The following is an 18,916-nucleotide window of genomic DNA, read 5'->3' on the forward strand; positions in this document are numbered from 1 at the left end:
TTTTTATCACCTTTACATAAAGCCAGGCTAGCAGTTTCAGTCTGTTTCTAAACTGTGCAGTAAACACAGTCAGATGGCTGCTCCTGGTAGTTTCCTGTAACAGAATACTAGAGAAGATTATTGATTCTGTTATCAAACTTTTTATAGCACAGTTTCATTTAAACAAGCACCTGCTTTAGCATAGGCTTAAAAACAACAAGAGGTGCTTGTGATTTTGGAAACACATGTATGGTTATAATATATGTGGGAAGATATTAAGCTGTTGATAAACACTAAGCTTAAGCTTACTGCTTCTTGAAAATTGCAGTAGTTATTAGCTCCAGTTTTAGATAGACAGAAGTTGTCAGAGAAGATGGCAAAGGTGCTGGAGTGACAACAAGAGGCAAAAATTAAGATGCTGCAGAAAAGCAAACTTGGTGCTACTGGCCGTTCGGTTCAGCATTACACCCCCCTCATTCACTGGCGGATGTATCCAAACCAGAAAGATTTCACACCAGCTCGCTGCTCCCTCTCCAGCACTTTAAGAGGGACAGAAATATTTCACATGTCTGCTCTGACCACAGGCCTGGTTTTCTTCACAGGTCAACCCCCCAACAAGCCCTCTGCTCATCTGCTGGCAATCATTCATCTTATAATTATGTCTTTTAAGAGAAGGTGGACTTTTTTATAAGAAACCATATTATAATGTTCCATACATTTGCACAAAAACACTTATTTCTGCCCTCACGTCCTCCATTTGTTATTCACCTCGGAGTGATGATGTTCACTAAGATACCTGGCAATCTTTGCTCTTTGTTAGTGGACTACTTGTGTCCTCATGGGTTTAATAAATTTTCTCTGATTTTGATTCAGGCATAAGGACTATGAGTGTCAAAAAGATTAGACATGCTAAAGATGCAAGTTGCTTTAAGTTAATAATCTTTGCTTTGAATACATGCTCTGCATTTGGTTCCCCCAAAAATAAAAAAAAACACTTATTGGATAAAACCTCTGAGAAAATAAAGGCAAAAGACATTTGGAAATCTCTGTTTTTACATGCACAAGTGTGAATATCTTTCATCCTATGGCTGTTGAAAGCCACCTGAGGCAATTTAAACACCTTTTTTATGTTAAGCCATCTTTTACTTCAGTGCTTACCTGTGCATAAACTGCAGCCTTACAAATCTGTTATAAGACCCAAGTGCATACATTCAGGACTTCAAAAAAGAACAATGAAAACCAGACATTATTCTGTTTTTTTTTTGTTTTTGTTTTTTCGTGGCAGAGAAAGCATATAAAAACATAACCCTAATATTAAAAAACTGCTTCACACAAAATTGTGCAAAAGAGGACTATTGTGCTTTATGGTTTCCCACAATAAAATCCCCAAGACATGAGCAAAATGTAGGCAAGAATCAACATCTTAAACAAAACCGTAGTGACAAAAATGGACTTCTAACACTTGTGGTGCTGGTGTAGATTTAAAAATTGGGATGTTTCATCTTGCTGGTCATAATGTAATTTGCACTGTGTTCTAAACTGGTAAAGGAAAAGAAAACCCAAGACATAGTTTATATACTTTTGTTTATGTAGATCAGGAGGGAAACTGATCATCTTCCAAACAGGGGGCTGCTTGTTATATCCCAACTTCCCCAGACTACATGTTAGTAGTGTCGTTTGGCAAGCTACTGAACCCTAAATAGTCCTCATTGTGTTATTAGTTATGGGTTTTTTTTGCATAAAGTAATATATTAAATTAATTTAACGTTATTTCACATCATTTTTAAATGTGTTCTTTGTAGAAAAATAATGATAAAACAGTTCACAACAAGTAAAAATCAACATGTCAGTGTAAAATTTAATTAAAACCCCCCTTTCCATAAATAAATAAATACATAAGTAAATCTTAGGAATAAAAATGAAAACGTACATGTTCTGGTAAACCTCTGCCCCTTAGTGGTGCTAATATTTGGGTTCCAAATTTGGAAATAGACCTTTAAACTGAAAAACAAATCTGCTTTTACAGTAAAACAAATAGAATTCATTTTGGCAGGACATTCATTCAGCCTATTACTACATCTCATTATATAATATGTCTACTTGTGACATAACCACATGCTTGGCTTGTTTATATTTGGGTTTCCATTATGTCAAGGAGAACAAACCAACTTAAAACAGGCTGGAAAATTCTTGTGTTGTCTACAGACAGAGATCTCCCTCTGTTTAGACCACTTTCAACAAAGCATCTCTTGTTGTGCTGTGATTAAAACAACATGGATGGTATTACAATGTTTTAGTTGAAGTTTAAAAGTTAAAATTTAACTAAAACTATACAGTGAGAATATATTTTACAGTAACTTTGACCTGGGGCAACAGGGTGGAGGGTAAGCACCCATGTTAGGCTTAGCTCAAGCTCAGATAGTTCTCCATCCATCAGCTGCCCCATGTCAACATCGACTGTCACCATGGCAAAAATAGCTCAGACTTCCTTCCCTACAGCTTAACTGTCTGCTGAGGCAAGTTCTACCACCTGTCAGCTATTACACAGGTTAAAAAGCTAAGTTGCAGTCACAGATGGACAATCACCGCTACCTCATGTGTTTGCTATCAGGGGTTACAGCCAGCTCTGGGGTGGCTGCCTTGCAGCAAAAGAGTTCAGTCATTACGTCATATGTTGCTGTCCAGACCAGAAGCACTATTACACTGACTGAAAAAAAAAGCCTGAGGTCCATTCTTGGATTTAAGAGAAGTTAAGAGCTTCCTTATGTGTGACTTTAGAAACAATAGATCACTATTTTTAAATGAGAGTTGAGGTCACATTTACTGATGAGTGAGATGATGGTCAAACCTGGTCATAGTTTCTGCCCCCTTGTGGGGAGTGTTTCATTTTCAGTGCTGAATATCTTTTAAGATTAGTTGTGGTTAAATCTCAGGACATTGTTGTCATTACTTTGTGTGTGTAAGGCCAAACAAGAAGTTCTAACATATGCTTCAAAGTCATTTTTTACTCTACAGTCTTGTGCTTGTAACAAAGACAAAAAATCATAGCTAATTATTTTACATCTACACATTGGATCTGTATCCTAATCCCTTTAAAGCAAATCCCTCCAAGCAAATATGATCTTGCTTACACATACTGCTGGTTTTATTCAGAAATCTATTTCATAAAATGGGGCTGTCTTCCAAAAAGATTATAAACACCCCATCAAGCAACATAAATAGCTAATATGATGCTAAATTGTGAAATAAAAGCATGATTGTTTGTTTTAAGTCAGTCTTCTCTGGTCTGTCTCTTTTGTAATAGACTATTTAAATTTTGATTGACAAAATAAAACTATACCAAAACTATCGAGCCCAGACAGTTTTTGAACAAACATATTTGGTTCCATCTTTTTTAATATTTACAACAATCATTAGATTTTTTTATTTTTTTTATTATGCAGCATTTAATATCTCTTAGAAGGTTTCAACAGCCATAGCCATCATGGAAAAGTCTAAAAGTTTTAAAAAAATAATAAAAAATAAATAAAATTTATTAATTTTATTTAAATTTATTTAGTCACGATGTTGTTAAATGTTAATTCACTGTCAAAATTGTTGACTTACTCAGACGCGTGTATTTTACAGACCCACCAACCCTGTGTAACATGACACCATCAGTGCCTAGTCTGGCTTTTTCTACCATGCTGGTGTTCTGCTGAAATCCCACCCCTCAAAAGAATCTGATCACCTGTGTGTGTAGTGTGTAGTGATGGTCTAGGGGTTGGGATCAGGGATAGGGATAAAACTGGAATGACTAACGGTGCTTGTGTGTAAAAAGAAGTCAAATTCTGTCTGAGGGTTCAGAATGTGACAAAACACTGGTTCTTTCTTCTACACATTCACAGATTTGATTCTTTAAGTACCCCTGCTGCCAGCTCAAAGGTTCAGTCCAATCCTGACTCTGCACCTACATGCAGAATTGCAACAAACGCACAACATTTCTGCCTTGAACATTGTGTGTGAAATAGTCATTTTCTAATATTGATGCAAAATTGGCCATCAAAAAAGGCCAATAAACGATATTAAGTGATGGTCTGTTGAGTGTTGGGATGGGGCAACATCTTATGAAGTATATTCTATTTTACCTGGGCTTGCTATCTTACTGTTTACTTTTTTGTTGTTGTTGTTAAAAATTATTTTAATCAGAAGGAGGCTGAGATAGTGAAATGTAGCTTATTCAGACAAACTGAATCACAATGTCATTGAATAATAATGACACTACATAACTAGATAGACAATATAAAGAATAAAACAGAATAAATACCTCCATTCACACCATAAACTGCCATTTTGGACAATGTGTTTGTACCTTGTGTAAATTTAAAAGTTGTAGATGCATGGATCTGGGTACAAGATGTGCAATTCAAAAGGTTGCATTGTCTGAAACCTTTTGTCCCAAACATCAAACCAAACCATTTGTAACGCAAGCATTCATCTATGTGCTAATTAATTTTTAGATTGTAGGTTTTGCCAGTTGCATTGCAGGTATTAAAGATATGCTGTCGTACTGTAACATGTTTAAAACATGTTTAAAAAAACTTGCAGTGGGGAGAAAGTTTGTGAATTAGTTCAACAGTATGTGCATCAAAAGAAGATCCACATTCACAGTTCCTGTATGCAACACAGTTTCTGTGCAAGCTCAATCCTCACAACATGGCAACATGGCAAAACAGCTCAATGACCCTTCATTTAGCTACAATTAAGTACGATGGATTGTTTTTACCAGCAGCAGATGGATGATGAGGATTTCATACACCTTATATAAATGCAACCACTGTGCGAAGATATTTCTGATAATGATAAAAACTCTTTAGACAACTCTTAACTTTTTTTTCTTTTGATATGTTCATTATTCAAATGTCTAAGCACTTGGGATAAGAGATATAATTTTCCTTCAAACTATTTAGCATCTCATATTTTGAGAGTGTTGGTATAAAACAATATTCTTTCCATGTTATTTACCCTATTCCTTTGTCCTGGTCAACAGGATACAGATCAGACCCAGGGTCAAGCAGACACCTGTTGCAAAGACAAGCAGCCATGTAACTGACAGGCGTTAACACTCCTGTAACTACACTGCTAAGCTGCGTTAAATACGCTGCACTGCGTTAGGGTGCGGTGCTGCCCTGCTGACCAAATCCTACCACATCCCAATCCATCTGCTAGCCTTGATTAGCACTCCCATCGTCTATCCTCATGCTCCTCTTTGCCCCCTCCTTCTCTTCTCATTTCATACTAAACAAAGTCTCAGCGGGGGTCTAATGGCTGGAACCTTCTTTCTCTTATCACCTCACAGCTGGAGCCACTGGATGTGTTGTTGAACTTGGCTGGAAGGAATCTAAAGGCAGCTCCACTTGACTGAGCAGAGCTAATGAGTCAGAAAATCCAACAGTTAGGGCTTCAGGGTTCACCATGGGCATCAGGGGAAACGGGTAGTTCAAGTATACATATAGGAATGGGGGTGAAGTGTTTCACAGTGTGCACTTTGTAGACTGTCAAAAGCCAAGCTGGAAAGATGAAACACTCTTTAGATTTTAAGGAGAGGCATAGGAGGAGGAGTGTGTGACTGGACAGAGCAAGGATTACGCCTTTGATCTGTAAACCAGGACTGTACTGGGGAGGGTGGGGGACCTCATCTCTCAGCCAGGTGCACTTTGTTCATCAAACCACCGCCAACCCCCCCACCGATCTGCCCCCAAGGTGTGAAATGTGCCCCCCCATCTTTTTTTACATGCCCCATCACACAGGAGACCTACAGCAGGACAGCACTGGTGTTGCACCACACAGAGCAGAAAGTTGGGTTATTGTTTGACCATCAGACATTGCAAACACATTAATACCCTTTCTAGCTGATATGTTTGATATCTTTCTCATCAAGTGAAAATCTGAAGTAAGATCAAAGTTTTTGTTGCAGTGTATACTGTATATTTGAGCCACCTAGATTTAATTTTGCATCACAAACAAATATTCTGTCATCACCACCTATTGAATATCATTGATCTAGACACTGATTAAACAGTCAGTAGAGTGAACAGATTAATTTTGTGGCCAGAATATTTATATATTCACGGCATAACAACCAGCAGAACATAAATCAAGTTATACTCACTTGAATTGTCATGTTTTGGTGTGTGTCTGAGTTTGCAGGTCAGGGTGAGCAGGTTACCATGGGGACTGAGGGCGGAGTCTGGAGCCACAATTACTACCACCTGCAGCTCATCAGCAGGCTCGTTACCTGACTCTACTCCCTGCTATTTAGGGGCAAGCAGGAGCTCCAGTCTTCGCCAGATTGTCACACTCTACTGCGTGGTAACCAGGCCATTCTCCAATTCTTGTGTTGTGTCTTGTTCTCAGTACGACTCACTTTGATATCTGTGTTCCTCAGCCCATGATCTCGATCCCTCGGATAACCACAGCACCCAGGATCCTAGCAAGTTGCTTGCCAAGCCAACTGCCAGCCTGCTCGCCCTGCCTGCAACCGAACACTCTCACCACCTCCGGAAACCAACTCCTGACAGCTCCCTCCATCTCTCGCCCCTCGCTGGACTTCAGTAAGCCACGGCCACAACGGACACCATCAGGCTCTTTGTCAGACCCACACTAACCCTCTGTCCCTTCACAGAAGGATCTACCGGACCTGGACCTTTCCTCACACATTCATTGTAATAAATAACATTTGCATCTCTTACCTCGTCTCTCCGAGTGTCTCTGCATTTGGGTCCAGTTCCTGGTACTACGGTCTCCCACCGTGTCATGAATTGCAATTCCCTCATGTAGTCAGTGTTGGCATTTTTCTTAGATATTTCTTTTACTTGACATTGAATCATATTTTAGTCAAAAATGTCTCTTCATCTCCTTTTGTTATCATTGCTCATTTTTCAATGCAGTTCAGGTCGACGCCAATACTTTTGGTTCAATGCACAATAAATTACATTTTAATAAAGCAGCAGACACCTAGTATGTGTAGATATGACAGTTCATTTATGACTTTGGGGAGCGCACAGTCTCTAATTATCTGTTTGCTTTCTGTTTCCTGGTTTTAAGCCAGTTGGGTCTCACCAGAAGTTGGGAAATAGGAACATTTGTACACTTTTCCAAGTTGTAGTAGTTTCACAATTGATACATAAACATAATAAATAAATAAATTGATAAACAAATGTAAGTTAGCTGTTCTTTGTCAGGTAGTGTGGTATCACATGATGGGAACAATGACTAATAAATACTAAGATACAGTCTTTAGTTTTGCAGCCAGTCTATACATTTGGATCATCTAACATCTACGCATCTACATCCATCCATATGCCCTTTAATCAGGCATAGAACATGTTTTTATGACTACTTTCTTTCACCTGTGTAATATTACTAAAACATCTTGTCTTAGAGTAATGCTAAAGAAATATTTTGGACTATTGTTATTCCTTATCAGGATTTTCAAATAATTTTCTGAAAAGCTTCTAACTGATAGAAAACGCTTAAGTTAGTGCTCTGCCAACACCGATCCCATTTCTTTAAACTTAGGTTCTCTTTATGGGGTCCTTGTAAAATCCAGAAAAGTGTTTACAATGTTTTCTCCTGACATGTAAAGTCCTTCATGACTTAATTCTGTCATAAAGACCTCATAATACCACATCATGTAAAGAGAGCACTCTGCTCTCAGAGTGAGGCTTGTAGTTTGTAGAGCTTCTCGTAAAGGGATGACAAAGCCTTTAGCTATTAGGTTTCTCTTCTAAGAAAAGAAAGGTTTTTCCTTTAAGATTAGGCTTAAATCTTTGTTTTTTTTTTCAATAGTTATTGCAGCTCAAGTGACCCAGAACCATGTGCCAATTAGACTGCTGCAGGCCCAGACTGTTTGAGGACCTCCCATCATGCACTGAGCATGTAATTACTTTGTATATCTTCAGTTTTTGCTTCTTTCTTCTTTTTTTCTTACCACATGCAGCTCTGGCTCTAAGGGGGATGTTTTGGCATTTTTCCATTATGTTATTGGTATGGTACGGTTTGACTGAGCAAATTACAGTATCCTCTCCCTGTGGGTAGAATCAATTGCTTTTCAGTGCAGCATGTGTGAACCTGTAGCAACTTTACTACTTGTGTTTATGCAATCATACTGATTTAGCAGATACTTTTATCCAAAGTGATTAACAAGTGGGGAGTGTAGACTAGTTCAGTGTGTTAATTGTACTGAATGAGTTTCCTACAAGTTTCACACGGGTTTGATTGTCTTTGCTGAGAGATTTTAGCATCTGAATGCTACAGAGCTCAGTTCCAAGCAGAGAAACCAAGATGGATTTGCAAATCCATATTAGCAGTTAATAAACACACTCATTTATTCATGAATTGTGTACACAATATTTGATCCATATGCACAAATAAGATGTCTGTGATTTATATTGTACTTTCAAAAGGCTTCATGGAACAAGGAAGAGAGAGTTGTTTACATCCAAAGGTGAGGATCCTCTGATTAATTAGCTCCACTCACTTTAAATATTCCATACTGATGCTAAGTAAATGAAATGGAAAAGCATCACTTCTGATCAGTGTTTACTACCTCAACCAATATGCTTGGTTGGTTACTGTCTCCTTCCTCAGTGCTCCTTTTCTTTTTCCACTTTCCTCTTAACTCTGCTCCCCATGATGGATAGGTGCCCTCCCTTAGTCTTGTTCTGTGTGGGGTTTCTTCCTACAACCTTTCTTTGCTTTGCTAAATGGAAAACATTTGGCTTCTCTTTATAAACATCTTGGCCATGCAATTCAGAAAGCTTTGAGGTGATTTAAAGGTTTGGCACAACAGAAGTAAAACTGAATTGAATCTATTTAGTTCCTTTAAATCCAAAGAAAATTGTTGTCAAATATAAGTTCTGCCACTTTAGTTTTCACTGTTGTCCAGGTGACACGTATACTTTTCTTCTGACAAAGCCTTATTTAACAATAAAGGGAATATATTGTCCCGAGATTCATATCTTTCTTCACAGATGCAAACGAAGAAGCCAGGCAGTGCTTCCTACTCTGCAGGAAGTCTTCATTTCTGGCACACAGCCCTTGTGTTTTCGTAAAGGGAAAAATATCCTTTGCTTTTCCATGTGTTAAAACAACTCCTTGGATTTGACAGCTCCGTTCTGTCTTGTGTAAATGAATCAGCTAAAAGACAATGAGCAGTGACTGATGCATTATTTTCTTGATACCTTGTTCTCCTTTCTTTAATTTGTAGATTTGATTGGCAGACAGAACCGAATGGGGCCATTTGAATTATGCAGTTGACAAGTAGATGTTGCTGGCCTCAGCTCAAAGCATTCTTCTGTGACATGTGCAGAACATACAGTCAGGGAAGTTTTTTCACTGTGGTGACCAATCTGCTTTGCAGACAGTCTTGGCTCTCATTTGTCATATTACAGACCCTCTTATTCTTGTTTATATTCTCATTCCTGTTTGTTCTAGTTTAAGCACTTTTCAAGACTTGGATACTTGGATAAGTTGTGCTTATTCAAATATACATGTTTAGATATTTTCAGTTTAGTTTTCAACTAAAGATCTTCACACTAGTTTTAAAGAATAAGTACATCTGGAAAAGAAGAGGACATATTATGATCACGTCTTCTCAGAAAAACTTGGAACCTCTAATTATAATGTAACAAGAAAATCTATAGCCAAGAGCCAAAGATGCAAATGTGGATCACTGCAGCCTACCGATAAATCATCTGAAATTATAAATTTAAAACATTGACTGATGGAATGGACTACAGCATAAAAGGACTGAGAGCAAATACAACAATACACAAGTAGAAACTGGAGAGCATTTACTAAATATTAACAAGCTTTGAATGAAGTTCAAATGTTACTCGTTGTTTAATGCAGCGTTTCTCTTTACTGTATTTTTTTAAGTAGTAGAATTTATTATTATGAAGTCCATCCTAGATCTAAGGCTTTGAAAGGAGATGAACTGCCAGTCACAGTCCTCACTCCCTCTTCCTGTCAGACCTGTACAAATGTATGAATGAACACCTTAGAGTAAAGCAGAGAAATTGTATGTGTGTTTGTGTGTGTGTGTGTGTATATGTGTGTGCTGTCTGTATGGGCATGTTTTGGAGGTTGCAGGGAATTAGAGGAAAGGGAGCAAAGAAAATCAAAGCATCAGGAAGGGCACAGGGTTGAGTGTGCTTTGTGTGTTTAGTCCACAGCCGTGTACACGGCAGGACACCGTGGAACATGTGATGAGGATGATCACTCCCAACACCCACTGCACTTGCCCTGCTCTGCTTTTTTTTTTTTTCCTTCTCCCTTTTTCTTTTCTCTTGCCACATTGGTTGGATCCTTTTCCGGACTCCAGCCACGAGCCTCAACAGGCCATGGTGTAAACAGAGCCTCAAGTTAATGTAACGAGCCAAAGAATGCCACCTCTCCGGTTTGAAATTGCGCTGAGTGTTAAGTGACCAGTGAAAACACAATAGTGGAGGCTATGTGTGTGTGTATGTGTGTGTGTGTGTATGCGTGTGTGTGCCTGTGTGAGACAAAAAGATATGTGGATACAGGAACTTGAGGGAATGGAATGAAATTAAAAGCAAAGAAAATTGAAGGGAGGGAAAAGAGGGGTGAAGATAAACATGATAAGTGGAAAACTGTAATGCTAATGCAAATTCTGCAAAATGCAAAACTACACTCAGGATGTTTGAATGTAGAAATGCATGTTTTAACATGAATGCCTCATCTTGACATCTAACTAAAACAGATGCGCCACTTTTTCTCTCTCTCTCTCTTTCTCTCTCCGGAAAAAAAAGGAACCATGTGCACTGAATAAAGGCTGTGATCTGATGTGTCTGTTCTATCCATTAACCTTTTTAAGGTCACTATTTTAGCATCTATCCCACTACATCAATGGAGCTTTATGTCAAAGGTCAGTGTCATCAACCAGATGTTGCAACTACTTTGATTGTCCATTTAAACTCTTCTTAGTTTTTATTTGAACTTACTTAAATCAAACTACAAGAAGAAGACAAATATTAAACATATTTGTCCTTCAAGTGCTCTATTTCAGGCTACAGTCAACTGTAGCAAATGGAGATATGCAGATAGAAAGAAACATCTGGGTTTTATAGAGTCATCACTGAACCACTTTTTTTTTATCCTTCAGGGTTGTTTGGAAACTTCAAGATGGCAACCATGGGCTTAATTACCTAAAATGTAAACAGGATTACAACTATTAAAATCCAGACCACGTTCAGAAACAGTGTGCATTCAAAAACACTCACAGGTGAGGCTAAAAAATGTCTGAGAAAATCTTTGATAATATATAATTTCCTTGAGTCCATTAATTACTTTCAGGAAAACAAATCTTACTTCAAATTAGCAGGTTAGAGAGGCAAAGAAAACCCTGCCAGCGCTCTCTTTGCTAAATCAGAGAAAACCATCCACTGCTACTCTGATACAAATGTGTTCTGACCTGAGCTGATCGAGTCTTTGAATTACAAAAAAGAGACATACAAGTTTTTATGAATGGCAAGATTAAATGGAGACATGGAGAGGTGTGGCTTTTCAACTCCATGTGGAATTTCTCACATTATGGTCAGGCACAGTGGTGACTGGAGAAAAACAAAAGTATGCAAGAGGAAAAAGAGACTGCACCAGCCACAGGGCAGCATCCATCCTGCTTCTACTTAGTTTACCTGCATTGTTAAAATGGCCCAGAGCCAGGAAAATGATCAAAGCACCTGCAAACATGCATTCATCAGAAAGTCAGGAGTCCTGGGTGGTGCTGGGACTTCTGAAGATCCTCACTTAAAAAAATGTATAAGAAGATCAACTTAAGCTTTCTTTAAAAAATAAATAAATAAATAAATAACGAGGGTCAAATTTATCACTAGTCTCAAACAATATCAAATTCTCAAAATACCACATTTGTCCTGTTTGGAGTCAGAAATCTGATATACTGTGTAAGGAACTACCAAGTGATCTAATCCTTTCTGCAGCTTAAAGAAATAATTCTTGAATGTTAAAGCTGAGAACCAAGTGTTTCTTTCTATTCATTCAGTGTTCAGTCTGCAGAAGTTTGATTCCATAGGTTTACAGTAGAATCCATTTAAAGTTTATTAAGGCTTTAGAGAATGATCAGAATCGACAATTGAGCTTTTTTTTCTATTCGGGACATAGACACTTAAGGTGAGTCTCAGAGCTGAAGCTTTAACACAGATATTACTTGAGATAGTGTAAAAAATCTGTTGTACATTAACATGTGTTATGTCTTTTAAAGCTCTGAATGGCTGAAGCTGTCACCTCAGGTGAGCATCTTCCAGTCAAAACAACAATATCTGCTCATTCAAAAAAAAAGTGCAAAAAGGGTCAAATTTAAGTTAAGAACAAAGTAGTACCATTTCACTTGACTGGAAACCTGGAAGATTTGTGAGCAGTGTCAATACTCAATTTTGATTGAACAGGGGTTGTGACATTGTTTAATACTTCCCTACTCTTGTTTTAGAGACATTCATGTTTCCTAGCATTTGTGAAAAGTTGAAAATAAGAATTTTGCTACAGAGACCTACAAGTTTCATTAGTCATATTTATTAGTGCATCCAAATTCTGTCTGTGTAAATATTATTTAGCAACTATAAAATATATCACTGCCATTATTACTGCTGCTATTGCTGTTACTACAGAACTGACTCTTAGTCAAGCTATATGCATATTTGACTCAGATCACCGTAAAATCCAAAGCATCTAATTCAAAGCACCTGCATTGTTATAATTTACCACAGAGAGCATGAAAGTCAGACATGACGGATTGGGGAGAGATACTGTGGGCAGTATATCTGGTAGATTTACGTTTCCTTGTCTATTATAAGCACTGCAGTAGGTGACCTATGCACAAGGGCAAAGCCTGGCACCTCTTAGTCTAGCTGAGTTTAGAAAACCCTTAACAGACTCGAGGTTCCTTAAATGCCTCTTAATCATCAGAGGACAGGTTGAGAGAAGGGGAAGGTCTTAACCCTTTAGAATAAGAAAGGGGTCAAAGTTGTGGTTAGGTTTGGGGGACATGGTGAACTTAATTATTTTGCTAGTTAGTTATTATTCTATTCTTATTCATGATGCCATAACGAAGATTTTATGGAGTAGTTTCATGATGAAACTTTTATGATGAGAAACATTAAGTGGACAATATGTTGTCACTGCTTTAGCTGAGTTTGGCACTTCTGCTCATATCATCATTGTTATGTCTGTGCTGCACTCTAGAGGTCAGAAAAGAAGACTAAAGTAAATGACTTTTACAAGTGCATTATAGATACATATTGTATTGTATAATCTCTGATTTTATTGTAACACTGCCGTAGTCAGTTCTGGGTTTCAATATATAAAAGACAATAATAACAAACAATTTATATACATGCATGTATATAGACTGACAGACATATACAGACATACTCATAAATAAAAGGATGCATAAAACAATAATAAAATGCAGTGTGAAATATTACAGTAAGTATGCCAGTTTGAACAGATGTGTTTTGAGTTTGGATTTGAACAGTTGTATTGAATAAGAGTTGTGGAAGTCTGGGGGGGAGTGAGTTCCAGAGATGAGGAGTAGAGCAGCTCAAAACTCTGCTCCCCATGGTAAGGTAGGCAGTGAGGTGGATGGAGGAGGAGGATCTGAGGGAATGTACTAGTATGGAGACAAGAAGGAGATCAGAAAGGAAGGGAGGAGTGAAGTTATGGATGTAGGTGAACAGCAGTATTTTGTAGTGGATGCGGTAGGGAACGGCAAGATTACACATCACTTTGTCTACTATATATATATATATATATATATATATATATATATATATATATATATATATATATATATATATATATATATATATATCATGTCTCGCTCCATCCACCAACCACAGACTGTCCAGGAGTTGGCAGATGCTTTAGTCCAGGTCTGGGAGGAGATCCCTCAGGAGACCATCTGCCACCTCATCAGGAGCATGCCCAGGTGTTGTAGGGAGGTCATACAGGCACGTGGAGGCCACACACACTACTGAGCCTTATTTTGACTTGTTTTAAGGACATTACATCAAAGTTGGATCAACCTGTAGTGTATTTTTCCACTTTAATTTTGAGTGTGACTCCAAATCCAGACCTCCATGGGTTAATAAATTTGATTTCCATTGATAGTTTTTGTGTGATTTTGTTGTCAGCACATTCAACTATGTAAAGAACAAAGTGTTTAATAAGAATGTTTCATTCATTCAGATCTAGGATGTGTTATTTTAGTGTTCCCTTTATTTTTTTGAGCAGTGTAGATAGATAGATAGATAGATAGATAGATAGATAGATAGATAGATAGATAGATAGATAGATAGATAGATAGATAGATAGATAGATAGATAGATAGATAGATAGATAGATAGATAGATAGATAGATAGATAGATTGATTCATGGGTTTCACTGACGTCACGGTTTTCATGTGGCCGCCATCTTTAGGACATAGCGCCATCAACTATTCACAGAGAAAAATGGCAATCGCGCATCTCTGCTAGAGAAAAAGAACTCTATTTGGAAAAATAAAAATCGGTATTTTAGGGTTTGATGCATATCATATATCATCTGAATTCCTCTGAATCTGCCCAACATTTGCCAAATTTGTCTTTTGCCGACATCTATATTTATCTAATTCACAATCCATCCCTCTAACTGAGGCCAAACTTCATCACCTGGTGGACAAAAATCTTTTCTTGGTTATAGGAAAGGTACGTTGTGTCTTTATTTGCTACTTTACTAGCTTTATGGGCGATTCCTCTATCAAACTTGTACTCAAGCTCCTGGCTAGAGATGGACTTGTCCTCAGTTCTGGTTGAGAGTGCCATGGTCTTTGATAATCTTCATCTTACACAGCAACAGGTAAGTATTTAAATTCAGACTAGGTATATTTCATTTTACTGGAGTAATAGCCGTAACGATTGAAAGGTAACATTAATATTTCAGTTTAGGAGAAATATATTCAATTTTTTTATTGTTAATTTTGAAAGTTGTCCTGTGGCTGATGTTTCAATTTCATCAGTGTACTTTAGAACTCAGTTAACTGCTAAATATTCATGTGTCACTGTTTTTTTGAGTGTGTGATAGTTGAGGAGGAGACCAGGGAGCAAAGTAAATAAAGAGTCACATCATCACTTTTTAATGAGGCAGCCAGAGCAGATACACCTGCATCCTTGATCAAAAGGATTTGCTATCCCCGTGCTTCCCAGTTCTCCACTGAGGCAACAAGGTACATATATGATAAGTTTGACAGGAGACGTGTAGTACATCTACTGAGAATTTAATGCTGGGGAACCATGCATTTAGCAGGATCAGTTGATGTAACTCCTGCAGAGGCTTGCACCTAGCATATAGCAGTGCTTGAAAGTTGCGATGCCTATAATTTTTTTTCATTATCATGATAAATGTGATTTACCGCTAATAAGCATTTACAAATGAGTAGTAAAAGTAGATGAGGAGAATCTTAAATAGTGTACAGGTCACTATTCACAGGGATGAAAGCAAACAGAAAATTTCTCACCTGATAAAGCAACATGGCTGATAGCCCCTTGAAGATTTTAGTTTAACAATATAAGACATGGTCAAATTTTCATTCACATTTTGTATTCCAATCTTTGTCAGATGTGGTCAGGTGAGCGAGGAGAGAGCTATGTTGCTATGATGCAAGACCACCACAAAAACCTCCAAGTAAGGGTTTCAGGGTTCATCATGAACCCAGAATTTCCCTGGATTGGAGCATCACCTGATGGTTTGGTTTCCTGTGCTTGCCATGGTGAAGGAGTTTTAGAAATAAAATGCCCCTTCAAAACCAGGCACTGCTCCCTCACCCAAATCTGCAAGGATCCATCATTCTGTCTTCCCACGGGAGAGGATGGGGTTATGTCCCTGAAACACAACCACCAGTACATGCATCAGGTGCAGGCACAAATGCGTGTTGACTTCATGGTTTGGACACCACAGGAAGCTTTCATCCAGCGAATCCCATACGATCTTGTCTTCTTCCATGATGCCTACAGCAAAGTGGTGGAATTTCTCAAAAGAGGAGTGCTACCTGAGCTCCTGGTAAAATGGTACACAGCTCCACGCCTCAATTCCACCAACACCACAGCCACTGAACAGCCACCTGAACTGGGTCGCAATTGTGGTCAGCCTGCAGACTCAGATTCCACAATCTGCACATCTGGAAGCTGCCCACGGAAGCAGTTTCACAGATCCTGCCTTAAGCTGATCCGGGTGCCCAAGACATGGAAATGTGTTGAGTTAAAAAAAGCAACTTTAGCAGGTTTTCGTTTTTGTAGTTGGTTTTTTTATGTGGAATTTGTTTACACGTGAATGAACTCCTCAAACATTTATTGTTTCAGTGTGATAATTACATTCATACAGCCTTGGAATTAAAGTGCAAGTGTTGTTGAAAAAGAGGCCTGGATTATTTTCAGCATGTTTACTGGTTAAATAAACCATTACCTCAAGTTTCAAACATGTCAGCTCATCTCAACGCTATAACCCAGCTGGCTAATTGTATTTTAAGGTAGAAAGGAAGCTAATGTTTTTCCAATGTTTCTTTGATCACCAATATTTTTTTAAAACTTGTTTGAAAGTTGAAAATGTATTTATTAGCAAAATAAAATGACTGGATGTCTTATTTGATCATTAAAACATGCTAAAAATGACAGTGGGTTCATTTTTCATCTGACTTACACTGGCCCTGTGGAAGAAGTCATATGGCCTTCCCGTGAATATTCCTATACAGTCATGGATGAAATTATTGGCACCCCTGGAATTTTTCCACAAAATACACAAATACTCCCAGGAATTGTTGCAATTACAAATGTTTTTGGTTCAATTGTGTTTATTTCCTTCATATGCATTGGAAAAACACAAAAAAGCTGAAGAGAAAAGCCAAGATTAACAAAATTCTACACAAAATCCAAAAAATGGGATGGACAAAATTGTTGGCGCCATCTTATAACGGGGGTAAATAATTTTATTTCAATTAGGTGATGCTTGTTTAAACTCAGCTGTGGCACTTACCAGGTGCTGGTAATATAGAAATCACACCTGACACCAGTTAGAAGGTATAAAAGTTGACTTAACCTTTGTGTTGTGTGCATATGTGTCACACACCAAACATGGAGAAGAGAAAGAAGCGCAAAGAAGTGCATGAGGATTTAAGAAGCAAAATTGTCGAAAAATATAAACAATCTCAAGGATACAAGACCATCTCCAGAGATCTTAAAGTTCCTTTGTCGACTGTGCGTAATATAATCAAGAAGTTCATAACCCATGGAACTGTGGCTAATCTCCCTGGACGGGGACGGAAAAGAAAAATTGACGAAAGGATGCAACGCAGGATAGTTCGAATGGTGGATAAATATCCTCAGTCAACATCCACACAAGTTCAAGCTGTTTTGCAGACTCTGGGTGTAGAAGTTTCAGCTCGGACCATACGTCGTCATCTGAACGAGAAGAAGCGCTATGGCAGAAGACCAAGGAGAACCCCGCTGCTGACTAAGAGACATAAAAAAGCCAGAATGGAGTTTGCAAAAATGTACCTGAGTAAGCCTCAATCCTTCTGGGAGAATGTTTTGTGGACAGACGAGACTAAGGTAGAGCTTTTTGGAAAAGCATATCATTCTACTGTTTACAGAAAAAAGAATGAAGCCTACAAAGAAAAGAACACAGTGCCTACAGTCAAACATGGTGGAGGATCAATGATGTTTTGGGGTTGTTTTGCTGCCTCTGGCACTGGGTGCCTTGACAGTGTGCAAGGAGTCATGAAATCTGAAGACTATCAAAATGTTTTGGGTCGCAATGTAGGGCCTAGTGTCAGACAACTGGGTCTGCGTCAGAGGTCATGGGTGTTCCAGCAGGACAATGACCCAAAACATACCTCAAATAGCACAAAGAAATGGCTAAAAACAAAGCACTGGAGAGTTCTGCAGTGGCCATCAATGAGTCCGGATCTGAATCCCATTGAACACCTATGGAGAGACCTCAAAATTGCTGTCGCAAGAAGGCACCCTTCAAATCTGAGAGACCTGGAGCAGTTTGTTAAAGAAGAGTGGTCCAAAATTCCATCTGAGAGGTGCAAGAAACTTGTTGATGGTTATAGGAAGAGATTACTTTCAGTTATTTCTTCCAAAGGGTGTGCAACCAAATATTGAGTTGAGGGTGCCAACAATTTTGGCCATCCCATTTTTTGAGTTTTGTGTAGAATTTTGTTAATCTTGGCTTTTCTCTTCAGCTTTTTTGTGTTTTTCCAATGCATATGAAGGAAATAAACACAATTGAACCAAAAACATTTGTAATTGCAACAATTCCTGGGAGTATTTGTGTATTTTGTGGAAAAATTCCAGGGGTGCCAATAATTTCATCCATGACTGTATTTAAAAATTATTAGTCAGCTAGTCAGTCTTTGAATGAAATATTCATTATTGGCTATTATCAAACTTGTTGCTTTTATATTTTGGAGGGTGTGGGTAAAATTAAATTCTCTATCAAATAAAGACATGAAAGATTGATTGTTTTTAAAAATACATCTTTTACTAAATCCGTCTGTTGAAACAAAATGTAAACAAATAAATCCATATGCAGAGAGAATTATCCTGAGCAGCAGAGATGTGAAGTCAGAATGAGAGGCCTCACTCTATGGCAAGCTTTATTAATTAACGAATAATTGACTACTTAAATAGTCAATGACAATTAACAAGTTGACTAATCGTTGCAGCCAAAAAAAAAAAAAAATTATTTACAGTGTCATGATCCTGACACCCATATTACTCTGAGGGGACAACAGATGGACAAATGTTGCACAGATGACAGCACACTCTGTCTATCTTGTCTAGTGATGTGAGGTTTCCTGCAGCTGATGTCTGGTACAGAGAA

The sequence above is a fragment of the Melanotaenia boesemani genome, chromosome 14 (assembly GCF_017639745.1).
Source record: "Melanotaenia boesemani isolate fMelBoe1 chromosome 14, fMelBoe1.pri, whole genome shotgun sequence".
Lineage (NCBI taxonomy): Eukaryota > Metazoa > Chordata > Actinopteri > Atheriniformes > Melanotaeniidae > Melanotaenia > Melanotaenia boesemani.